This window comes from Manis pentadactyla, chromosome 10, assembly GCF_030020395.1.
Source record: "Manis pentadactyla isolate mManPen7 chromosome 10, mManPen7.hap1, whole genome shotgun sequence".
Lineage (NCBI taxonomy): Eukaryota > Metazoa > Chordata > Mammalia > Pholidota > Manidae > Manis > Manis pentadactyla.
Window position 1 is genome coordinate 74,124,509 of NC_080028.1, and position 26,609 is coordinate 74,151,117.

The 26,609-nt window shown below is 43.5% G+C and overlaps 1 long non-coding RNA gene across 1 annotated transcript in view; it reads right to left on the minus strand.

Annotated features, from left to right (window-relative positions):
- The window catches only part of LOC130679130 (uncharacterized), a 144,475-nt gene that overhangs the window by 96,311 nt on the left and 21,555 nt on the right, over positions 1-26,609 (minus strand). Inside the window, exon 2 of the long non-coding RNA XR_008992121.1 lies at positions 23,458-23,554. This is a non-coding gene — a long non-coding RNA (uncharacterized LOC130679130). The remainder of the gene's footprint in view (positions 1-23,457; positions 23,555-26,609) is intronic.

Below are 26,609 nucleotides of genomic sequence, written 5' to 3' on the forward strand. Positions count from 1 at the left end.
GCTGGGGACTCCCATAACCTGCCATGGGTAAGCGGGAAAGCTAGGGCTGTAATTCAGTCCAAGTCCAAAGGCTCAAGAACCAGGAGCCCCAGTGTCCAAGGGCAGGAGAAGATGGGTGGCTCGGCTCAAGCAGAAGGCAAATGGCCCCTTCCTCTGCCTTCCTCTTCTACTCAGGCCCTCATCGGATTGGATGTTGCCCCCTGTGCTGGTGAGGGTCATCTTCTCTGCTCTGTAGATTGATTTCAGATGCCAATCTCTCCCAGAAACACCCATGCAGACATAATATTTATGATCTATCAGGGTCTCCCTTCCCCCAGTCAAGTTGACACATAAAATTAACCATCACAGTGATTGCTCTACAGTGGACCCCAGCGCAGGACACCCTGGGTTGGATGAGACCCAGAATCCCATAGTGAGGGCCAGAGGGTACAGTGGGTGGCACTTGGACAGAGCCACTTCTCCTCAGCTTTGAAACACCCGAACTTCTTTATGAGCCCAGATGCCACCTTCAAGGGGAAGAGGAGAGAGTCCTAGAGACAGGAGCTGACCCACACTGGAGGGCTTTGACTGCTTACTGATTCCTCGCCAAGATGGAGGTCACTTGAAAAATGTGATGCAGAACCAGTATCTCCCTCACATTGCTGTCCCAGGCACTGGCCCACACCCCTCCCAGGGCGAGGACTTGGAGCACAATGAGATCAGTCGGGGGAAACAGAGGAGGCTGCACAGATCTCTCGCTCATCTGAAGTCTAGTGAGGAAATTCCAAATTCCACGTCTGCATGTGGGGCCTGGTCCAGGGCTTCGGAGGACCCCAGGGCAGCATGCTCCTGCCAGGCAGGACTGGAAGTGTGGCCTGCTGACACACAGCCACCGCTCTTTCAGCAGTGTGCAAAGCTGAGCTGGGCAGGGGCCGTCACCATGCGTGGTGTGCCACAGTCTCGCTATCCTTACTGGCCTGGAATGTTCTTGTTTTGTCTTGTTTTCTCATTCTTTCAGGGCAAACCCTGAAGTGGCACTCGGTCTAATGCAAGAGTGACAAGGACAGATCGTTGGACTCTAAGATGGGAAGAGGCCCATCAGAATTACTTCAGAAGGCTCTGTGGGTCCTGACAGAGGAGAACTGTCTGCCAAGTGGAAATTAGAGCGATTCGTGGCAGGAGGAGCATTGATAAGTGAGCTGCATCCTGGCTACTCAAAGTGTGGTCCATGGACCTGCAGCCTTAACATCACCTTGAAGCTTGTTAGCAAAGCACAGTCTCAGTCCTACCCCAGATCTACTGAATCAGATTCTGCATTTTAACAAGGTCCCCAGGGGATTTACATGCAAGTTAAAGTAAAGGGGAAAACAAGCCTGGCATTTTACTGTGAGGTATAGAGCTGGGAGAGGCTCAGGCCCTACGGTCCCTCCGTGAGCCAGCAGGGAGCAGCTGAAAGCCTGCCTGCCCACCCCCCTCGGGTTCCCCGAGCCCAAGCCGTGTCAAACCTTTCCAGGACATAATCAAACTAAGTCCCCTGAGGCACCAATGCACAGACTGTGAAAATCAGATTTTCCTTTAAATCAAGCCTTACAAAGTGTTCAAAATAGACTTAGAAGTGCCAGAGAATCCCTCCTGCTTAGGAGACCAGAACAACACTGAGCCAAAGAAGATCTTGTCAAAGGGAGAGAGCCCCCAAGGGTGCACAGCCAAGACCAAGGGTCAGAGAGGGCAGCGGGGTGGGCGGCCAGCCGGGGAGGCAGGACAGGGGAGGGGCAGGAGGCCTGGAGAGGGAGAAATGGGAGAGAAGGAGAAGAGACATGGAGAAAAGGGGACAGCAGGAAAAACGCATGCGAGAGAAAGAGAGGTCGGAGTCCAAGCAGAAAGTACAGAGCAGGAGAGGAAGAAAAGCGGGCAGGGGCCTTGCTGGACCTGCTCTGCTCACTGGTGCTGCCCAAAGCCAATCAGATAAGGACACAGAGAAGCTTCCCTGGCCCAGGACCCACGGCTCTTTGTAAGTGGCCCCCACTTCATTTCCCACCATGGCCACCACCCCGCCCAGCAGGTTCCTCACTCTCTCACACTCCACTGCCCTCCCTGCCTTCTGGGGCAACTGCTATGTGCCCTTCAAGCCCCAAGCCTGGTCCCAACTCCAGCCCTGTTCCTGTCCTGACTGGCTTCAGACAGAATGAACCGCTCTTCCCTCCATGCACCTAAACAACTCCTGGGACCACTTCCTCTCTGGGGCCACATATCTCCCCAGGGTAGGTTCTCGTTTACTTGACTGTCTCTGCCCTCACACCATGAGCTCCTTGAAGACAACGGGGTGTCTTATTCAATTGTGTAACTCTGGCACCTACTACATGCTTTATCACAGAGGTGGCAGTAGGTAAGTTTGGTAGAGTGGTTTTATTCTTTCTGAGAGATACTGAAAGAAAACAGTATCACAGCCTCAAAAGTTACTGTCATTTTCCTTAGTGTAAATGAGTGGAAAGCCACAATCTAGATTCCGTAAGACCAAAATGTGATCAAAACATTGCCACTCTCCATTTCCATGTCAGTGGCAGACATCACCAATCAATCAGAGTACTCTTTCCCCTGAGCCTGCGTGTGACTTCAGAATATCTCCTAATGCTACTGTGACCCAGATAGATACTGTCAATTGATCAGAGTTAGCTTATTGATCCCTATCATCCAGGCATTCAGAAGAATTAGTAAAATTCATTTTGTTGCCTAAAGATATTTTTACATGCCATGAACACTTATGAATACATATACATGTACATGTTTATAACAACTACTAGTAACATTCATTGATTGTTGTGTGGAATCCCTTTCATATATCACCTCAATAAATCTTCAAACAACCTCATGAGTTTCGTGCTACTGTTACTCCCAATTTACAGAAGAGACAACTAAGTTTCAGAGAGATTATGTGGCTGCCCATGGTTAGTAAATAGAGTGAAAATGTAAAGCTTCGTTTGTCTGAAGTCAAGATCAATGTTCTTAACAATTATGCAATAGTGGATAGAAGTCTTCAATAGGAAAAGCAATTAGCAAAAATTCCATGGCTTACTTTCAAACTTATTTTTAATGTGGCCATTATCCCTGTCATTATTAATCATTTCTTCATTTTGTCATCAACTTTTTAAAGTCACATCAGAGAGCCAGATTCAGTCATCTCTTCTGTGAGTCCACATCTTTGAAAACAGGTTATTTGTCATCCTAACAGCTGTCACTTCCTGAGAGCTTACCATGTGCCTGGCACTGTGCTAAGTATAGGTGGATTACCTCATCTAATCCTCAGTATATGCTATGGAAACGACTAATTATCAGATGCAGAAACCGAGGTTTAGAGAGGATTTAAAATCTGCTCAAGACTGTGCAGCTGGTAAGAGCCAGGAATTGAACTCAGGCCATTTGCCTCCATCCCTAAATCCCCACACAGTGCCTTGCTTGGTCTTGGTGCAGCTCTCACTCTAACACAGCCATAAACATGCAGGAAAAAAAAAGACATAATGTATTCCACAATGCATAACGTTTATTTTTGCTTCCTGGTAGAATTGTTCCCGGTACTGACTTACTTAGCAAAATGTTAGGCTTTTTTAATCCCATCTTTTTGCTTTAGTTAAACTAATTGCCATTCTTTGTCTATAATTTTCAAATTCCCATTTTCCACTTCAAGTCTACCATGTAAGCCTACGCTGACAAGAAGAAGAGACCTCAGTAGCGGCTGTAAGTGGGCCTCTTCCAGCTGGCATTCTCTCTCCACCTGCCTGGCGGTAGGAGCCAGCGCAGCCTGACAATTTAAGCTCCATGGGTCCACGCCGTTCAGCTTCTATGAAGCTACAGCCTTCTCAACAAGGGTATCATGGTTTTGTTCTCTCGAGGGAGAGTTGGTTGGCTAAGGGAATAGTTGGAGGCCAGGGTGTTGAGCACAAGCAGAAATCTTGGGTGGGGTGTGGCAAGAGGCTTTGTGAGAATTTGCAGAGAGAAGATTAGGGCTGTGAAGCACTTTTTACTCAATGTATCATTTAGTAGGTTATCAAATAAATGTATTTGGTAAGTGTATTTGGTGTAAGTGGTACACCAAAAAAATGTCTCTTTTCTGCCACTCTGCCAGATGGTGGTCAATCACTTCCTAGGCTCTGCTGATCTCGTGCAAAGAGGCAATGGAGCAGACCAGCTAGGTCCAAATCCAACTTTGCTCTTTCCTAGCTGTGTGACCTTGGAAAGGTTGGCCAACCTCTCTGGGCTTCACATTCTTCATCTGTGAAACTGAGATAAAGAACTTATAACAATGTAAACAATTTATACCTGTTTCTGCCACATTGAAAACTCTGTGAGTTCTAAATGATACACAGTAATATGCCAGGTGGATGGACTATATCAGAAGTGTAGATGCTGAAGGATGGATGAGAATTGCAGTCTCCAGGCAAAGAGACAGAGACTCTGCTCTACCCTGACCGCTTAGGAACATGAGGGACCTAATGTCACACATTCTCCTCCCTGAAACATACTCCCTTCTGTCCATTCCTTGTCCTCATCTCTTGCCTTGAGTGTCAGAGATGGTAACAAGAATATGTCCAGTCACATCACAAGTTTGGCCAATTGCACACATCCCTTCTTCATCCTGACAGGCAGGCAAGTGCATATTAGTATCTCTGCTTGGTAGCAAGGTACAAGGAAGGTAAGGACAATGCCAGGGGCACAGGGGCAAATGCCAGAACTGGGATTCCATCCAGTTCTGTCTGATTTCAATCCCTGAGCTCCCCTTTGCAGGCAGTCTCTTCATTTGTGTTTCCCTGAAAGCAGAGTCTTAGCCACGGACACGGAAGCAGGTTACGTGTTTGGGAGGTGACTTAGGAGCCAGGAGTGAGAGTGGAGAGAGTGGGGCGGAGGAGGGAAGGCCAGCAAGCTTGTGCCGTGGAACCGTTACCAGGGTGGGCAAGCAGGGTGCGATCTCGTGAAGGCCCTCCGCAGACCTGTGTAGTCAGGTCCCAGGAAGGGTGGGACTTGGGGCATTTCTCCACCCATGCCCAGCCCATTGTTAAGAACAGGTGCCCTAGGATACTACCCTCCCCCCCACAGCCATGTAACCACTGCAAAGGTGCTGAGCTGACAAATCAGAGAAAACCCAGGACTGAAAGAGCAGAAATACTATGGTTTGTATCTCAGGTCTGGACCATGCATGCCTAGACCATGCATGCAGATATGCACCTCTGAAATCAGATGAGCTGAAGGGGCATGGCTGCAGGCAGGAAAAGGGTCTGTGAACAGCCTCATTGGACTCCTGGATATGTCTGTAGGGAGACCGCACTTCCTAGGGTAAGGCACTGCTGTACACATGCCCTCAAAATTCGGGTGTTAAACCTCACCCCACTTTGATGGCATGTGGAGGGGGGGCTTTGGAGGTGACTAGGTCATGAGGGTGGAGCTGTCATGAATGCAATTAGTGCCCAGATAAAAGAGACCCCAGGGAGCACCCTGCCTATGCTGCGTGAGGACACAGTGAGAAGACACAGTCTCTGAACCAGGAAGTGAGCTCTCCCCAGACACGGAATCTTCTAGGTGCCTTGAGCTGGGCTCCAGTTTCACTTCCCAGCCTCCAGAAGAGTGAGAAATAAATTTCTGTTGTTTCCAAGCCACCCAGTCTGTTTAAAGCAGCCACATGGACTAAGATGGGTGCATACATTTCTTCTGCTTCTCACGACGACCTGGAAGGAAAACAGGCAAGATACTGCCACCTAAACTGCCCCACTTCTCATTCTGTTCGGTCCCTACTAGATCGCAACTTTGGGCAAATCATTGTAATATTCTGTGTTTCCAGTTCTCATCTGTCAATTCTTTTAACAAATGTCTATTAATCACCTATATGTGCCAAACCTCATTCTAGGTACCAGGGATACCACTGTGAAGAACAAAACAGATCACCTGCCCCTCCCAAAAAATCTCTGCTCCAGCTGACCTTGCTTTCCCCTGGGTGAAGATAAACAAAATGCAGAAGAAATAGGAAAATGTTTGGAATATGAGAGACTGTCAAGGAAAGCATGGAAGGGAGATGACAATATGGGGCAGGGGAGCAGAAGGAATCTGTGTTGGGGAGATTAGGTAAATCCTCTCTGAGAAGGAAGCATGTGAATGAAGACCTACAGGGATGAGGGAGGAAACATGTGGCTCTGTGACAGAAGGATTTTCAGCCAGCAGAAACAGCATGTGCAAAGGCCCTGGGGCAGGATTCTGCCTGGTGTGTAACAGGAACATCAGGAAGGCTGGGTGGCTGGAGTACATTGAGTAGGGAGTGTGAATAGTGATGAAATCAGACAGGAAAAAAGGGGGAATGGCCAATGGAGACTCTGGATTTCACCACGAGTGGGAAGCAAAGCTGTAGGCAGGTTTTAAAGAGAAGTGACGTGATAGGACTTAATATTTTTATAACACAACTCTGGTTGTTAAGAATAGACTGCAAGGCAACAAGGACAGAAGAGGGAGAGCAGTCAGGAGCCTATTACAGCAAAGGGGTGACATACGATGGGGGACTGGGCTAGGGTGGTATCCATGGAGGTGGTGAGAAGTGTCAGATTTTGTAAATATACAAAACGCTCTCCAGACCTTAGCCTCATTACCTCGTCCAATTTTCAAAACAACACTCAAGAGGTTGGGGTTACCGTCTCCCATTTTTTAAAAAGAACAGGAAGCTGGGTGCCTGCCCAGGTCATGCAGCTGACCTGCCACCATCAGACCATGCCAAGAACACCCATCTCCCGAATCCACTCTTCAGATATTTTCCCTAATCTAACCATCCTTCAGCTGCATTTCAGATGATAGATTCTACTGTCTGTGTAGACTTGCTTCTTGAGAATGGTGCTTCCTAAATGTCCTCTACCATAAGACCCCCACTGCCAAAGCCAATCAGGACTTGAGAACGAAAATGTTCCTGGAAGAGCCAAGACCAAAAACAGAAAGAAAGGAGAAGCAGAGAGGGTGGCCGCTGAAAATTCCAGCACTTTGCAGGCAGAGATCAATTCCTTAGGGTGTTTTTTCCCCCTCTACTTGAGGCTGTAAGTAGAAACTTAATTAAAAGCATGGCTTGATTCAAAGAGGGGCACAGAGGATCTGACACTTTAAAAATATCACAGTGTTGGGCTTGGCAGTGACTCTGAGAAAATGCCTCCCTGAGACATCAGACTTCTGCCAGCAGGATGACAGGCAGGGAGACTGTGGCAAGAAGCTGTTATACCATCGACCATGTGGTGACATATACTGGAAGTGAAACTTGCTTATTCTGCCATGACCACCCCCCCTCACACCCCGCCGTAGCCCCAGACTCATGTGCCAAGCTGTGTACCTGCATCTTCATGTGGGTAGAGAATCAGGACTTCAAACCTGTGAGTCCAAAACAACCCCCATTTCCCACCGCTCCCAGCTGCTCCTTCTGATGTCTTTCCAACTCAAGTAACACCACTGCCACCCACCCAGTGCCTCAAGCAAGAAATCTAGCGTTCATCCTTGATTTCTCTCTCTCCCTCACCCCTAAGGTCCAATGCCTTTCAAGTGCCCTCCGCTCTGCTTCCAGAACACGTCTCTAATCTGGCCCTTTCTCTCCACCCCCACTGATAAAACTCTAGGTGCCACTGTCTCCTGCAGGAGTGTGGCTGCAACCTCCTTTCTCCGCCCCTCTTGAATGCATAGAACAGCCTGCATGAGCTTTTCAAAACGTGAAATGTAAACCTGAACAGGTGTTCCCCTGGATTCCATGTGCTCCATGGCTTCCCAGTATTCTTAGACTAAAAGACAGACTCTGTTAGATCTGATAGGATCTGGCCACTAATTTCCCAAATCTCTGCTTATGCAGAGATTATCTCCCCTCCCCACAGCTTCCAGCCACTTGGCCTCTTTTCCGGCCTTGAATGCACCAGGCCATTTCCCTCCTCTGAGCTTTGCAGAGGCTGTTCCCTCTGCCTAAAGTGCTCTTGGGTCAGCTGTTCCCAAGATTGGCACCTCCCTATCCTTGAGCAACTCCTCCCCAGAAAGGCTTTCTGTCCCAACCCTGCCTCAGAGTTTCTCAATCTCAGGACTATTGACATTTGAGGCCAGACCATTCTCTGTTGCAGGGGGCATCCTGTGCATTGTTAACATGTTTAGCACTGGCCCTGGCCCCTACCCACTAGATGCTCTGAGCACTGCCATCCAAATGTTTCTCAAGACATTGCCATACTGTCCCCTGGGGAGGGGATGGGATAAGTCACCCATAGTTAAGAACTATTTCCCACCGAAAGCTCCTCCTCACACCTCTGCTTTATATCTTAGCCCTCTCAGCAGTTAACTTTTGTATTATTATGTATGGTCATGTTTCCCTTAAGAATGTAATCTCCATGAGTGCAGGAAGTCCAGCTATCTTATTCAGAGTCTGAATCCCCAGAACCCAGGACAATGCCTGGCCTGGGGAGGATGGTAACAGATATTCACTGAAGGAATGATAATAGTTGATATTTATTAAGTGTTACAATGAGCCACGCTCTCTGCTAAGCACTGTTCATGTGTTCCTCAGATTATTAATATAAAATATCTAGCAGAAGCCTGGCACATTGTTAGCATTTAATAAATAGCATGCTATAATTACTGCCCAAATTTATTGATTATTGTACTCAAAGTAGGGCCTAGATTAGGGAAATGAAAATATTGACACTTGGAACAATTTGGAAATAGCATAAAGCACTATATAATGGGCCTAACTAAGGCCCAAAACAATACTCATTATATATTGGTAGGAAGAGGCCTAGAGAAGTTAGGAAAGACTTCCTGGAAGACATGGTGTGATAGGTAGTCTCCAAAGCTGGTCACCATCAGTTCCTTCCCTCCTTGAATGTACATGCTGCACTACCCACCAACAAATGAAATCCATTTCTTCTCCCAATGAAATCTAGGTTGGCCTGGTGACTTACCAATAGAATGAAAGTAGAAATTGTACTAGACCAGTTCTGAGACTAGCCTTTATGAGGCCTAGCAGCTTCTACTCTTGCTCTTACAAGCAGCCATCATCATATAAACATACATGCACTAGATTAGTGAGTGATAAGTTATTACGCGGAGAGAGACAGTCCTGTGAAGGAGCACTGAGGCCCAGAAATGTGAAGGAAGCTTCCTGGACCTTCGACCCCAGCCCACACGACCCTTAAGGCAGCTGAATGAGAGATGTCAGCCAATCCCCCAAGGAGCAGAAGAACCATCCTGCTGAACCCTGCCCCAATTCCAAACCCACAGAAGCATGAAAAATAATAAATCACTTTAAGCCCTGAAATTTAGGGATTATTTGTTGAAAATCAATAGATAAAAGAAACAGGTGGGAATCTGAATAGAGGAAGGCTTGACATGGGCAGCATGGTGAGAAAGGCATTCCAAATAAGGAAACCTAGTGTAACAAATTAATTAATCTTCCGGCCTCTCAATCCACTTCGCATCACCTGCTACACTCCAACCGTGCTGAACCTCTCAAGCTCTCTTAACGCCCAGCCTCTGCCCCTGCTTCTCCCACTGCCTCCCTCTCTCTTGTCCTCTTTTGGACGCCTTTTAGGTTTTAAATGTTGCTTCTTTGGGGAAGCCTTCCTTTTCCTTACCCACGATTCCACAATATCATAGGGTTGATCTTGTTAGTCTAATGACCTTATTTCTCCATTATGATGATTAATTAATTAATGGTTGGGGGAGGGAAAGCACTTATTGTAGAATGAAAACTAATGAAGGAGGAATAATGGAATTAGAAAATTAACCATTTTCTCAGTTATAATTGATTCAGGCATGAATCATCAATAGAATCTGAAAGGAGCAGCTGAAAGTTTGATGAAGTTGGGTTATGTATACAGCCTCAGAGTATATGCCCTAAAACTTCTTATTAATTCCAGAGGTACAAAAGTGACTTTATAATGGAGAAACCTGGCATACATCATTTTAATCAATTGATCAGAGTTAACACTAACAGTGATGAAACAAACCAACATCATATCCCTATTGACCATCACCGAGGGCACAACATCACTTGTGTGATGATCTGGCAAAAATGGATAACCTGAATCTAACCAGGAGACATCTGATTAAACCCCCAAATTTACAGACATTCTTACACTTCTCAAAACATATCAATACCTGGAAAGACACAGACAGAGGAAACATTCCAGATTAAAGGCATCTACAGAGACATGAAATATTAATGCAGTGCAAGAACCTGGACTGAATCCTGAGCCTGAACAAAAATGCTATAAAGGGCATTATAGGAACATTTGGCAAAATCTCAACAAAGTCTATAGATTAGATGCTTGTATGTATGAATGTGAATTTTTCTGCTTTTGATGATTGTACTGTGGTTATTTAGGGAGGGTTCTTGGCAAACACCCTCTGATGCATTTTTGTGGTAATTGGGCATGATACATGAAACTTATTGTTTTAAAAAAGAATATGGATGTACATATAGGGAGAAAATAATAAAGCCAATGTGGGAAATTATTAACAGTTGGTAAATATGGATGAAGAGTGTACAAAACTTGTACTAGTCTTATACCGGGTCTATAAGTTTGAAATTATTTCAGAATGGAAAGTTGGAAAAATAAAACATCAGATACTTGGTGGGTAAAATACAACGTGATATGACTACACACCCACCAGATTGGCTAAAATGAAAAAGATGGGCAGTACCGGGCATCGGGGATGAGGCAGAGTAACTGGAACTCACTTGTGCTATTGGAGGGGATATAAATTTTTGCAGCCACTTCAGAAAATTATTTGGCTGTGTCTGCTGAAGTTTAACAGATCCATATCCTATGACTCAGCAATTTCATACTGAAATACAGACCTATAAAAACACATATATATGCAAATTCTGCAAAAGATGTGCATTAGAATATAGCATGGCTATAATTCATAGCCACTAAATGGAAACTCAAATATGCACTAAATGAACAAATTGCAGCATATTCCAAAAAACACTTGACAGCAATGAAAAATAAATTATCTCTACTGACTAAAACAAAGAATGAATCTCATAAAAATATTAAGCAGAAGAGGTCACACAAAAATAGTGCCTTTTGTATGTCTGCATTTATATAAAGTTGAAAAACAGGCAAAAAAGGAACCTGCAGGTGTTAAAAGCTGGGACAGTGGTTACCCCTTAGCAAAAAGGGGTTGCTGGTAAGAAGTGGACATGAGGTGCTTCTGGAGTTCAGCTAATGTTTTGTGGATCTGGGTGCTGCTTACTTAGCTGCATCACTTTCTGAAGACTCACTGAGATTTACCTTAATGATTCAGGCACTTTGCTGTTATGTATGTCACTCTTCAATAAAATGTTCATATTAACAAAGAAAAAAGAATGATAATAATGCCTCACAGGATATATCAGCACTGCTGTAACTGCCTTTCATGGATTCATTAAGATTGGCAAGTCATGAAATATGTACTATCAGGCAGCTGCTATGGCCAAACACCCCTAATTTTTGCAAATGAAGAAACAAGAGGCTCAGAGTGCTTAAGCAACTTGCTGAAGATCACACAGTCAGGAAGTGGCTGATCAGAACTGAAATCCAAGCAATCTAGCTGCCTACAGAGTCTGCATTCCTAGGGACTATGTCCTACTGAGTCTTAATGAAGAGTCCTTCCCTGTAGAGGATCACCATTCCTTCATCAAAGGGCTTCCTCAGTAAACCGAATGTTAGGAAATATGCAAATGAGCTTAGAGAATCAGCTGCTCTGCTAATAAAGATGGAGAGAGGAATATGGTGCCCAACTGAGACATGATAATGAAGCTGATCTTAATACAACTTCTTAGTCCTTACTTGTAAAATTAAGATCTAAGAGGGGGAAGGGAAAAAAAACACTCCACCCATGAAAGGCAGGGTGGGGTCCCATGAGATAAGATGGTTGAGGTTCTGCTAATGATCCAACTCAAAAAGACAATGCAGCTCTGTGATCCTTTTCCAGTTACCACAGAATCTGAGCCCTGTGGTATGTTTACTGCTGCAAGAGAAAGTGTAGGGGGAAATTAATAGCTTGATTTTGTTTTCTACCTGTGGCAGATAACGTTTTGAATTATTAATCTGTATTTTCTAGGGATTTTTGCGGAGTGCATTGTGGAGTCTCTTCAGTCAGCGAGCCTTTTCATATTCTGTTGAAGTTTCACACGAAGAAAGAGGTGAATTGGATTCTCCAGATTCAAGGGAGGGAGGGACTAGCAGAGAGAACTGAGGATCCCCTCCAGGGATAGGAAATGGGGTAAAGATGGAAAATGGGTGGGACTTTGGCCCTGTGTAGGAACAGCACCCAAGACAGTTAGAATTCAGAAGGACAAGCTATAAAGATCTAGGCGGATGCTGGGTCCAGACTCGGGCCCTCAGCCCTCCCACAAGGTCTTGGGCTCCAAAGCTTGAAATAGAAACTGAAGGTTCACAGACCATGTCAGCTCAACAAATAACTAAATGTACTCTGGGCTGAGGAAGCTCAATATTGACCAAAAATATTATTATTATAATTTTTACCAACTTAGAAGTTGAACTAGGAAAATAGTGATATTTCTCTCACACCCGAGTCTGAGGATGTACATGCACATCTCCTACATGTGAAATGGGTGGAAGCTTCCAGTACGTACTCCAAAGAGCATTTTGCATTGAGAAAAATCACTTGCAAAGAAAAAATATTATCTCCTTTGCTTTTCCCAGTGCCTGCTTAGTAACTCTCAAAGCCCCACTGTGCTGTGACAGGCAAGGCTGGATTTGACCATCCATTCCCTTTGCTTGACCTTTGGGTCCAACTGCTCATGAGTTCATGATGTTAGTACTTCTGTCAGGAAGAGCTGTTTTAAGATGACTTCAAGTTTTAACAAAACTGAGTTAAATATCAACCAAACGTGTCTCCCTCCTGTGAGTGAAGATATGATTGAAGCTTGTGTGGTGATCACTATTATCATCTCATGTTATAAGCCAGGTGTATCCACCAGGATATTTAAATTTACCTAGAAGCCAACTGTTACTGCTACCAAGGGCAGCAGAGAACTACTCAAGTACAGAACTGGGTAAAATATGAGGATCATCATGGAAGCTGGAGTCATTAGCCCAGATGTGTAGAAGGCTTGTGGCGATGATAATTAGGCATCATTAGTGCATTTGCAAAATGAGATCCCTTTTCCAGCAGGAGAGGAAAATCCACCGGGTGCAGGTGAGTGCACAGCATCCCGGTGGCAATTCACCACTGCCTCAACTCTGGGTAAAGTGCATCCTATTGCAGCAACTTCTCTGCAGGCAGGAGGATACTGGAACCTTCAGGGAAGGGTAATTGGCTTAACTGAGAAAACGGCTGTTGTCTTGATACCAGAGAGGGCTGTTTAAGCAGTGTCAAAACTGGGTGAAAGAGGAGGTCTTGATTAAGAATGAGGAGTGTCAGCAGGTGGGTGTGAACATCATTTGCAAATCCTCTCCTATATGAAGCCTTTGTGCTGAGTGAGAGACATGAAGGGATGTGGGGCTGCAAGGCAGAGTTTCTTTGGTATTTCTGGCAGGATGTATTTGTACCCTGTGTAAAGACAACATTTGGAGTATGGAAATTGCAGCATCAACCATGTAGGGATCAAATTCGTTAGAGAAAAAAAAAAGAGTTAGCTGATGAAAAGTTGAGGGTTTTGAGGTCTCTGGGGCTACAGTGACAATGAGTGGTTAAGTTTAGATGCTCTAGGCAAGCAAGATTTGAGTCCCAGGCCCCTCATTTATTGCCTGTTTGACTTTGGGAAATGACTTCACCTCCCTGAACCTCCATATCTTCATCTACAAAATAATAACCTCTCTCAAAAGATTATTTGAGGATTCAGTGAGATATGCATGTCAAAGCACATGGCATTGTACCTGACATATAGTACGTGCTCATAAATGTTAACTATTATAGGTACAAAGGAATATGTGTTGGAGGGGGGTGATGTAATGAAAAAGGTAAATTTGGTCTCTGTCCCCAGCTTGGAAAACCCTTGGAATTTCCTAGGTGATGTGAGCATCTTTTGTTCTAACGAGTTAACTCCTGGTGGGATCCTGGATGGCTTCAGGACAGGGGCCAGTCACTGGACAGTTGGATCTGGGAGCTTTCAGCCCCATCCCCCATCCATTCAGGGAGACTGAGTTAATGACTGGTCATGCCTATGTGATGAAAACTTCATAAAAATCTCTAGGCAGCAGAGTTTGAAGAGCTTCTGGGCTGGTGAGCATATCCACGTGCCAGAAGGGTGGTGCATACCAACTCCACAGGGACAGAAGTTCCAGACCCTTCCAGACTTCATTCTATGTACCTCTTCTTATGTATCTTCTGTAATTTATTTATAATAAACCAGTAAATGTAAGTAAAATGTTTTCCTGAGTTCTGTAAGCCATTATATACAGGATGGGGGTGTGAGAACCTCTGATTGACAACCATTTGGTCAGAAGTACAGATGACATCATGAGACTGGCAACTGCTTTCTGAAGAGGGGGTGGTGGGTGGGCAGTCTGGTGGGACTGAGCGCTTCACCTGTGGGATCTGCTCTAACTCTGGATAGTGTCAAAACTGAATTATAGGACACCCACTTGGTGTCTGGACAGTTGGTGAATTGGTTGGTGGGGGGTGAATCCCCCCCCCATACCTGGTGTCAGTAATGTTCTGTGAGTAGAGAAATAGATTTCCTGGAGGGTGCTGTCAAGCCAGTGTGTAGCTCTGTTAATATGAAAAACACCAACACAGAAGGAAAGAGAGAGATGGGATTGCAAATATAAATGTTCCCTGAGTCCCTCTAAGCCCACTAGCCTGAGGGATAAATGACGTTATGACCAGAAATAATTCTTATTGCCCTTGACTTCAAACGTAAAATCCAAGACCATTGGACACGTCTTAATATTTCATGTGGCCCTTTGTGAAAACAGCTCTTTCGGCTTCTCCCTATAGCCCTCCATGACAGAAGGTTCAGAAACAAGCTCATGGGGCCAGGCATTACCTGGGGCAGATATTACCATGGAAGTTAAGGTTTACTGAACACTCATTCCGTGCAGGGCTGCAAGCTAGGCCCCTTGGCATCCTGAACCGTGCCAAAACCCTCAGAATGACCACAGGAAGCTAGTAGTCATTGTCCTCATATTTTAGATGTGCAGACAAAGCCCCAAAAGGTTAACTGGCCCAACACCATAGGGATAGGAAGTGAGACCAAGAATGTCTGTCCCTAAAGCCAGCAGTCTTTATATGTTGTTCTTCTGAGGTACCCTATGTATAAACCACCTTCTCAATTGCCCCTTACAACTGTATCCCCACCATGAAAATCAACTCATTCAAACAGATGCTTGATGGGCCCATAAAACATGCTCAGATGCCTTAAATCCAATTGGGATCCAAAACTAGGCTCAAAATGAACCACCACATCCCCTTGACATAAATCAGGTCATTCACAGACAATGGAGAAATTGCAAATGAGCTGAGAGCCCAGTGGCTTGCTCCAAATCTAAAAGATGCCATTTAAAAAAATGTTTAATAGACTTAGAGCAGTCTACTAGATAGAGAGGCCATTAATATAAGATAAATAATGGTAGTGAGGTGGGTGAGCACCAGCTCATAAATTCTCACTTGCTTATTAAGGAAGGTATCTTTTGGATTCACATTTATAATGTATATGACTGCATATAAATGAATTATAAATGTGTGTTTTCCTGAAACACCAAACACTGGCTGCTATTCCTGTGTGATGCAGAAAAAGGAAGTCATAAAGGAATGAATTAAGATTCTGTTTACCTTCCTATTATCAAAGAGAATACTTCATAGCTAGAGGGGAACTTAGAGATCGACAATCTATTCCAACTCCTTCCTTTTTCCAGGTTAGGCCAGACCAGCACTTCAGATAATTTGAAATTCAAACACACTAGTGGAGCACAAACCCATTTTAATTTTCTTCTTACCACTGGCAACTCTAAGCAAGGTATGAGTCTCCTGTTCAAAGCCAACAACTGACCGGGCTTAATGATGACTGGACACAGAACCCTAATTCCTATTAATTCCAGGGTCAGGCCTTTGCTATTTCAGCCCTGAACTTGCATAGTCGTGATCCATATTTCAGAGCAATATTGATTGTTCTCTATCTTCACCTTGAATACTGACAGCTTCTTTTGAAGACAGATATTTCTTTTGAAGGTCATTTGAAACTATTAGGATTATACATACTGATCCTAGAGAACCAGAATAAATACGGTCTAGGATGATGAAAGAAACAGGTGAGTTTGCAGGAATTCCAGACCTGAAGAGTCACTGCTTCATTTCCCAGGAAACCACAGAATTTGTAGAGAAGCTCCTTGTCCAGCATGGCACTCAAGCCATAAAGCAGGAGAGGCTAAGGGGAGTGTCTGGGTGGACAGAGGAGAGGGAAGCCTTGTAGATCCTGATGGTACCACATGGTGTGTAGAAAGCAGTGGGGAGCTCTTAATCTCCTAAGAAAGGCACAGAAGTGGCTGAGAGAACCAGAAGACCAGAAACATCCTCCTGGTTGGGGTCTGGGATGTGGCTGCAGTGACCTGGAAACCAACAGCTACCATAGAACCAAGGTCAGTGGCAGTAGAAGAAAAGGGGATGCGTAGTAGCTACAGTAGGTGGTGGTCCTGTAGCAATGTTACTTCTACGCCAGGTCTGGCAGGTCCCAGAGCTAAGCCTTTACATCACACCAGGAACTCCAAACATGCCTGGTGAGGGTAGAAAGAAATGCAAGAGAGAGAAACGTCGGTCACCTGAGTAGTACACAAAAGAAACTGACTCTTTGGCCAGAAGCGACTTCGTTTCCTCTGATTCAATTTTCCAGTGCACGGTAGAAGTGGATGCTTGAGAGTGAAATTAAATTCAGTTACAGGAAAATAAAGTTCCATTTTCATCCATCTGAGTTTTGTGACTAGGAAAATACCCGCTGCATAAAATAAGCTCTTACGATAGGGTCTGGTTTATTAACTCCTGGCTGCTGCAGCTACTGTTATTATTACTGTTGTCATCATCACTACTGTTACACTGTGATCTCCTGGAAGTGGGTAAGCTTCTTTTGTTTCCATATCTCCATTGTTTATCATGGAATAGCTTCCTCATTTGTTGACTAAATGATGCAAAACCTAAATGTATCCCAGCAAGCACTCATTGCTATCGTTTGTGGAACCTGGTGTCCAGGTGGACACTCCACTGGCCTAGGTTCCTGAGGGACTGATGAGAGAACTCCACCTACCAGTGTCAGATGCACAGCATGAGTAAGAAATAAATTTCAGATGTGCTAAGCCACTGAGATTTTTGGACTTGCTTATTACCGCAGTGTAACCCAGCCCATACTGACTGATACAAACTAAAATGTGAAATGTGTTTCCAAGCAAGTACCTAGTCTATGAAATGCCCTTTTAGATCCTTCATGAATTTAATTTTTACTATCTGTATTTTATAGTCAATTAATCTGAAATAATGATATTAAATTATTCACCTAAGGCCACACAGTCAGCAAAGGACTAAACCATTTAAATCTACAATCCTAGACTTTTCTATTATACCACACTGCCTTCAGATTAATCCCTTCTTGTACCTACTTCTCAACGACACATTTTACTTTGAATTTCATGGGCAATAGCTACCTGACTCATATTCCTTTCCAAGAAGTCTTAAAGCAAGTAAGATTTGTGATGGGGTACAAGGAAAGATAGATGACAATTGAGAGAAATCCCTAATAGAAATGAAAAATAACTACTTTAAAATTTGGGATATCTGTCACCAATAGGAGCAGTCAGTGCAATGTGGCAGAAAACTGAAGGAGAAAGCAACAGTGTCCAGTTTTCCTGTAGGCTGAGACAGAATGAAAAAGAATGATGAAAGTATTGGGAAGGACGTGGAGCTTCCCACACACTGCTGGTGGGAGTGTAAATACTTCCATCACTCTGGAAGACAATTTGGTTGCATCTAAGAAAATCAAATATACACCTATCCTGTGACCCTTCAGTTTTAGTCCTACTATGATACTCAAAAAAAAAAAATGAGTCCACATGTCCACAAAAAGATTTATATAAGAATGTTCATAGAGGCTAAATTCATAATAGCCCCAAACTGGAAACCATGCAAAGGTTTATGAATTGAAAAAGAGATAACTGGGGTATATTCATACAAAGTAATACTAATCAATAAAAAAGAATGAAATACAGTAAACATAATATTCTCAACAGTATGATGTTGAGCAAAAGAAACCAGATACAAAAGAGTAAGTACTGGATGACTCAATGTATGTGAATAACAAACACAGACAAAGCTAATCTATAGTGATTAAGGTCAGAGAGCGATTATATCCACGGGTGGGGGTACTGACTGGAAAAGGTCATGAGGGATTTTTCTGAGATGACGAACATGTTCTGTAACTAGATCTGGATGGTAGTTACATAAGGCACATACCTAAGCATAAATCCACTGAGCTGTATACTTAAGATTTGTGCGTTTTATCCTATGTAAGCTATGCCTCAAAATACACAAAAATAAGAAAAATTAAGAGGGGATGATAAAATTTATATTGTCATCTTAAGAGGGTGAGCGGGGCTTTTGGGTCCTGGAGGTTTGGGCGTTCTCATTCAGCCCCAGAGGGGAATGGCTCTGGAGTGATCCACCCCCGGGATGGTATGGCCACAAGACTAGGAATTCTGCAAAGGATGGCGGCCTCGGTGGTGACTACTCATGAGTATAAGGAAGACTCAAGAGTACCAGGGTGGGTATCTGTGGATCTGTGGCTGAGCTGGTGGTCAGTGGAGATGAAGCTCTGCGGGGCATCTCTGAACCATCAGAAAAAAGGCACAGGGCCACAGCATCACAGCATGGTGGGAAATGCAGCACTCACGACGACATCCCCAAGACACTCAGAACCAAGCCTTGTTTCACTTTTCTAACTACCTCCCAGGTCCCCAAATACTTGTAGAACCCCAAGAAGGGCCAAGTGTCCCCTAAGAACGACTGATACTGAATTTCTCAACTCTTGTCAGCTAGAGTCAGTTTTAGTTACTTACTCCTAAGTGTTCTGACAACACTAAGGTTGCTTTTATAAAAGTCAGCCACCCTGAAGTTCACCGTGGATGGTACCTTCCAGAGGGTGAAAAACAAACTTAACTTCCTTGTAAGCAGGACAGTCAGCATCCCAGCCGGTCTCAGCCACCTGCCTCTCTATAACCCTGGGCAAGGCACCTCTCCTCTCAGACTCACTGTTCTCGTCTGTCCGATGGGGATAGTAAGTCCTACTTCCCCACAGAATTGTTGTGAGGATTAAATGAGACCATCTGTGTAATACAACAAGCCCTCTACACATAACCACTTGGTTGACTCAACTCACTGTCCAGCTCTTTGCTCAAAGGTGCGTACAGACTTCAGAGCTTATGTACACAGAGATTGCATTAAGTGTGAAGAAATAAACTCTCTGGGGCCCCCAGCTGGGAGCCTGAATTCCCTCACTGACACTGTGGCTATTCAGATGAAGTGAGGTGGAAACGGAAATGCAGTGACCCAGCAAATTCCAGAGCTCGGAAGGGGAGTGCGAAGGCGTGCTAGAGAAAAGAAATCAAAGGCTGATTTCTTAGGGTGGCGGTCTGGGAGGCTGAATTCGCCATGCTGCTTAAATGAAGTTTTCTTGCATTTTCTTCCAACGTAAACACACGCACACACACTGGATTTCAGGGCTTGGAGACAAGATGGGACATCATAAAATCTGGCTTTGCATCTTGTTTCATGTCGACACCCAAATTTCTTCCTTTTGTAATGCCCTACCCAGAAACACTCATCCCCTTTGGAAACTCCGTGTGTGTTAGATTTCTTCACTATCCAAAGGAAATCAGGAGATCCACTAAGCAAACTGCTGTGATAGAAGGCCCTAGAAAGAAAGTAACGAGTCTGGGTCTAGTCCTGGCTCATGCCTAGCCTGCTGTGTGACCTCGGTGGAGCCACTTCATCTCTCCCAACCTCAGTTTCTCTACCTGTACAATCAGGGTTTGAAGAAATTAGTCTTTCCAGCCCAGGTCATTTGTGATTTTCAACTTTAGAAACAACTACTGAAGCCGTGAGGACCTCACAAATGAAATAGTAGAAGAATAAAGTATAGGACATCCTTAATTCACCACACAACAAACATTTTTTGAGCTACAAACGGAGGTTACAGCGGTGAAGCAAGCACGTCTCTTTTCCTCCAGGAAGTTGCAACCTAGTGAGAATAACGGAAAGTACACGCGTCTCAGTGCAGCCTACTGGTCTCAAGAGATAATGCGCTGGAAGAGGCCAAGGAGAGCATCTGTAAGCATGAGGGGCCAGGGAATCTTCTTTAAGGACAAGATGCTTCAGCGAAGACCTGTTTTACTTTCTCCTCATGGTAAACTTACAGGCAAATAAAAATCACCCATAATCCCACTACTCTGAACCACCCCCCAATACACACACACACACACACACACACACACACACACACACACACACACACTGAAATATACTCTTACAGGCATTTCTCTGTATGATATGCATAAATGTATACCCTTTTTAAAAAGCTGGATCATTTAATATGTACTAATTTTTAATCTGTTCATTTTTCAGTTAATACAGAATACTGTGAACACCTTCTCAAGAAATTAAATCATCTTACCAATCTTCATACTATTCTATTAAATGAATGCACCATAATTTGTTTAGTGAAGACTCTAAATTTGGAATTTAGGTTGTTGACAGTTTTCCTTGTGACTATAAACAACTTTGTGATGAATAAGTGTGTAGCTCATTTTTTGCATATATTCTCCTTTATTTTCTCAGAAAGAATTCCTAACAGTGAAATCATTGAGTCAAAATCAAGCTGTCTTTTTAAGGCTTTTAATGTATAAGGACAGATCTTCTCCCAGAAGGTTTTGCTAATTTTCAATTCCACCAGCATGATACAAAGGTGCCAATTTCTCCCACAATCTCCCTATAAGTAGATATTATTTATTTTTATGTATGCTTACACTTGTTTTGTTTTTCAGAATTGCCTATTTGTGTCTTTTCCATCTACATTAATTTGAAATACCTCTTTACATATTAAGGATATTGTCATTCTGGTTCATCATGTATGTTAAATCGTTTCCCAGTTTTTCATGCACATAGAATTTTTAAAACTTTTTCTCCCAGAGAAAAGTCAGTCTGGTTATTTCATTTCTGCCTTTGGGTTCACATAAGAAAATCCTTCCCATCAGATTTTAAAACTAGTATCTTCTTGTTTGTCTGAATATTTTAAAGTTTGATTTTCAAATATTTAAATCTTTATTTAAATAAGTTACCCTTGAGATAAAATGGAGATGATGAAGAGCAGGTTTCAATTTTTATTTTTGTATACTTTTGTAATACTGGGCTCAGGGCTTTTTACAATGAGCAAGCCCAACTTTTGTAATTTAAGCAACTGTGAAAAATGTATCATCTATTGGGCTTTGATTTTGGAATCTGATGGGTAGAAATCTACCTTTTGTGTGTTTTCTGAGTGGTTCCTCAGATGCCTGGTCACCTGTTGTGTAACTCTAAGCTGAGATTTGGAGGACACAAGGGAGTGAATCAGGGGAGAAGGCCGTTCCAGGGAAGGGAGGCAGCCTGTTCAGAGAGGTAAGAGAATAGCCAGCACGGTCAGGGAGAGCTCCAGGTCCCTCCATGCGACTGGAGTAAAAGGTGCCATAATAAAATGTACCACTTTTAAGTATGCAGTTCAATAAACCTTAACAAGTGTATACCCCTAAGGAAGCACTACCACAATCAAGACATAGAACGTGTCCATCAGACAAAATTCCTCCATGCACTGTAGAAACAAACAGTCTTAAACCAATAGATTAGAAAATTTCAATGTGATGGGAATTTTCCCCTAAAAACAACTTAGTAAAAGTAACACAAAAAACATCTGAATATTTGAATACTCCTATAGCTAATAAAGATATTATATCTGCAGACTGTTGATCCCTCCTGCCCCGCTCCCCCCACCAACACCCACACACACAACAACTACCCCTGGCCCAAGTGACTTTATATATAATGAATTATTTTCAGTATTTAGGGAGGAAACAAAACACCAAATAACAAAATTGTCTGATTAATGTATCAATTCAATATACTCTCATTCAAAATCCCAGCAACTTTTTTTTTAATGGAAAGTAAACATATGATTCTAAAATGTATATGGAAATGCAAAGGGTCAATAGAGTAAAGATAACCTTGAAGGAGGACAAAGTTGGAGGGAAAGCTCTCAGGGGTGTTAGTAAGGATCTCTACACCTTGCTTTAGATGGATGCCCATTGCTTAGTGTGTGTTATGAGTTAATACAAATGTCTACTTGGCTAAATAACCTCCACATCAAAACCCTTTACTTGCCAGGAGCAATGTTTCTCTGGGAAGTCCCTGCCATTTACATGTGGCACTGTGGGAGTGTATTGGGATATATTGCAGTGCTTAAAAATATTAGAGCAGGAATCAGCCAGACTCATCTTCAAATTTGGCTCTGCTGCTTGGATTGGCATAATGACTTCAGAACATGGATTGGCAGTAACTAGCAGTGAGCATATGTACAGCCTAGGAACAGTCAATGAAGCTGCTAGGCATACATGCAATATGAATGACATGTATGTAAACGGCCAAAAGTTTGAAACAACTCAAGTTCTAAGGACTGGTCACCTTTGGGCAACTTGCTTTATTTACCTCTTTTAGATTCCAGATCTGTAAAATGGACATAGTAACACTGACAGCTACCTCACAGAACTGCACCCAGGCAAAGAAAACGTTTAGACTAGCACGTAGCAGATGTTCCATAAGCGATAGCTGATCTTTTTATTTGACTTTTAAGTAAGGATCTCATCACTCAAACGCGAATAAAGTATAAAATGCTTCTTCCACACTCCTGTAGCACTGAACGTTCCTCCCAACATCAGTATTAGCATCATGCTCCCCAAGTGAGACAACTGGGGTGACAAACAACAATTCATCCGAGACATCTCAACCTGGCTCTGCACAAAGGTCCCCGGGGGACTCAGCAGCAAGGGGGTGGGGTGCAGGGTTGCAAAGCCTCACAGTCCTCCCTGGGAAGAGAGCTCCCTGTCCCATCCTGTGTCTGAGATCCTGGGACCCCTGTCAGCTCAGCGTCACACCCCACACCCCTCTCCTCCCCCAGGCTCACAGCCATCAAAGAACTGCCTCTGCTGAGTGCACTCCATCTGGAATCCACTGGGAACACAGACACGGGTTGTGTACACCACAGAATTAGCCTTTATATTTCATTGTGTGTCTGCTGAGGCGGCAGTGAACCAGATGTGGTTTTCGGCAGACATGACTTCAAAAGCCGTAAACACACTTATCAGTAAACTGCAGAACAGGAGGCAGCCGGCAACAGTCAAGGTCACTGACAGGTGACATGCCAAATAAAGGGAGATTAAAAGCCATGCCTTGTCTGACATGGGTCCATTTGGTACTTACCAATGGCAGGATACGGAACATTGCTTACTCTTGATGGGAAGTCATTGAACACAGTGTAATTTCTTGGAAAGTGAGTCCCTGTCATTTTTCTCTACGTCTAAAAAAAAAAATGGAAAAGAAATAAAATAAAATACAGGTAGCTCTCTGCTGGCGGTGTAGATGCTTTCATTTATTTAATATTAACCTTTATTAAGAGTTTGCCATTGGCTGGATTTTCTGCTAAGCCTTCCTTTTGCAGTGTTCAGTACAACCTAATGACCCTCATTTTAATAATGATTCTCTTCCCAGTACAGGAAACTGAGACTCAGAGGACTTATGGTAACCCTCCCAAACTAGTTAGTGACCAGCCAAGACTAGAACCCAGAAGATTATGTTATGATGCTTATGAATGATGACAGAGATTTACTCTACATGCAGGAAGGAAAGTATCAGGATGACATCCAGATGGCATGGCTTTCTGGCAATATGAACAGTTGGCATGCAAAGTGAATCCTACCTGTTTTTTGGACACTGTCCCCTCTGCAGCTGAGAAATGAACACTCTAAAGAATGGTTAGAAATGGGCATTTGCAGGCCAGGGTGGCAACACAAACATCCCTTGTTTCTGCATCTCTGTGGCATAAGGAGGATCTTTCTAAATCAAGCTCCTGTCCAGCCCAGACAACATTTTATGCACGCCAAGGAATGTGCTGTTTAAAAGCCCATTCATGGGGCATCCTTTTGCTTTCTACCCACAGATCTACTTTTACGTATAGATTTAAAAAACCAGTTTGAATATCAGGTTTAAGCCACGGGGCGCACTCACTAAGAACAGACCACATTAAGATGACAGGGTTCTCCAAATCTTTGGTGTCCTAAATGAGTTTGACCCAGCATAAGCTAGAGTCACCCCTTCCTTTGAGGTTTCAATAAATTTGGCCTGAGCCCCCATCCCAAGTCCTGTGACTCTAACATCCTCTCAAGACTTTTATGAATCTCTTAGGGCTTGGGTTCCTCTTGATTACATCTGCCTGCAATTTCCTGCTACCCAGTTGCTCATTTTCTCTCTTAAGGCTGTCCTCTTCTCTCTGCACTGCATGGACCCAGAGGAAAGAGCCTCTTTTTCTGATGTTTCTCAATATATTTGTCATTGTCAATGCTTAGGGGTGACCATGAGTTTCCATCACAGCAAGGCCAATACCTTACAATTGCATATTAGATATCTTAAGTCTACTCGACTCCTCTAACTCTCAACCTCTATATCACACTTCCAGAACAGACAGAATAAGCTCTGCTCCAGCCACTGTGGCTCCTCATGGTTCCTTGATCATGCCAAGTTCACACCTGTCTCAGGGCCTTTGCACGTGCTGATGCTTATCTCTCAAATAGCCTCAAAACTACTCTGTCACTTACATCATGTCTCTGTAAAATGTCACCCATCAGACACACCTTCCTGATCATCCCACATAAGAACACCTTGGTCTCCCTTTCCTCCTTTATTTATCTCCATAGGTCTCACCAACCCCTGCCATACTGTACATTTATTTGCTCAATTTGTTCTGTCTCCGCTGCCAGAACTCAGGCTCTGTAAGGGTAGCAATTTTGCCTAATTTGTTCTCTCTTGTATCCCCAGAGTCTGGAATGGAGGTGTGCATAGTGAGGGCATCAGTGCAATACAGGGACAGAGTAAAAGAGTTAGTGAAGACACTTTCCCATTAATTAAAATGTTCTTTCCAGAAGCAGCATCGATAGGACCACCTCAGAGTCTAATGAAGCAATCAAGGTGATATTTTGCCACTACGGGGAAAGCAAAGCCCAGGCAATGTTACACTGGAAGAGAACTAATGATTTGGACTAGAATCCAAAATGGACTGAGAGGGAGCTGGGGTCAGTCCTGCACGTGAAGGGGCACCAGACACTGAGAATGGGCAGCTGGAGCAGAAGATGCAACGTAGAAGCATGAGTGTCCCAGCCCCATGAGGAAGACCAAGGCTGGCCGCTTCCCCGAGTCACGCACTCCTCTCACCAGGTAGTATGGCTGGTGGCAAAGAGCTTGGCTGTCAAAGAGCTGGACTGCAGATTAAACTCCTCATTCCACAAAACCTTAGCTGCAAGACCTTGGACAAGTTATTTAATCCAGAAACCCTCTTCTCCCATAAACTGGGAGGAACTTTATCAATGGTACACTATGTTTTGAAAAAGTCAGAAAATTCAGAAAAGTATGCTGAACACATTAAAAATACCTCATCATCATACTACCCAACAATCAACAAGTTGTATAGAATAGTTTGACTTGCCCTGTGCTCTGTGGTGATCACTACAGTAGTAATAGGGCTTGTCTGAATTGAGATATGCTCTAAATACAAAAGACATAGCAGATTACAAAGACTTATTCCACAAAAGAAAAAGTAAACTATCTCATTAATAGGTTTAGATCGGTTACAGACTGAAATGATCATATTTCATTTCATTGGGAATAAATGAAATCTGTCATTAAAATGAATTTCACCTGTTTGCTTTACTTTTTTAATGTGGCTACTCAAAAATTTTAAATTACATATGCAACTTGCATTATATTTCTATTGGATAGCACTTTTCAAGATTCCTCTTACACACACACATATGTACATATACTTTGCTTTTCATTAAAATAGGAGAACATTATTGTTTTATAAACTTGCTATTTTTATGCAACAATTTCCCAGGAAAATTTTTGCATGGCAGTAAACTAAGATTCTCATCATTATTTTTAAAGTTCCAGAGTAGAATTCTGAATAAATGCATCAGAATTAATTTAACCTGTAATTAAACTTTTTTAAGCTACATTTTTTTTCTTTTCTTCCCTTGCTTTTTCTTCTCTTTTTCTCTTTCTTATTGGTACATAATGCCCCTTGACAAGTTGTAGCACAAGAAACTATGTGTACTTGTTCTGTTGCTGCCCTAGAATAAATTCCTAAAATATATTTAGGGTTCATGGAAACCAAGTAACTGACATGCTCCTTGGACAAGCTACTTGATGAACTGGGGATTCTACTGGGTAGAGAGCAGAGCGATTTTGAAGGCCTTTGACCAACCAACCTCTTTGAGATTCAAATGCATGTGGCCCAAGGACATGAAAAACAGTGTTGGACAAAAGGGTGGTTTTTTAAAGGATGGTTGGACAGTCTCTGGAAG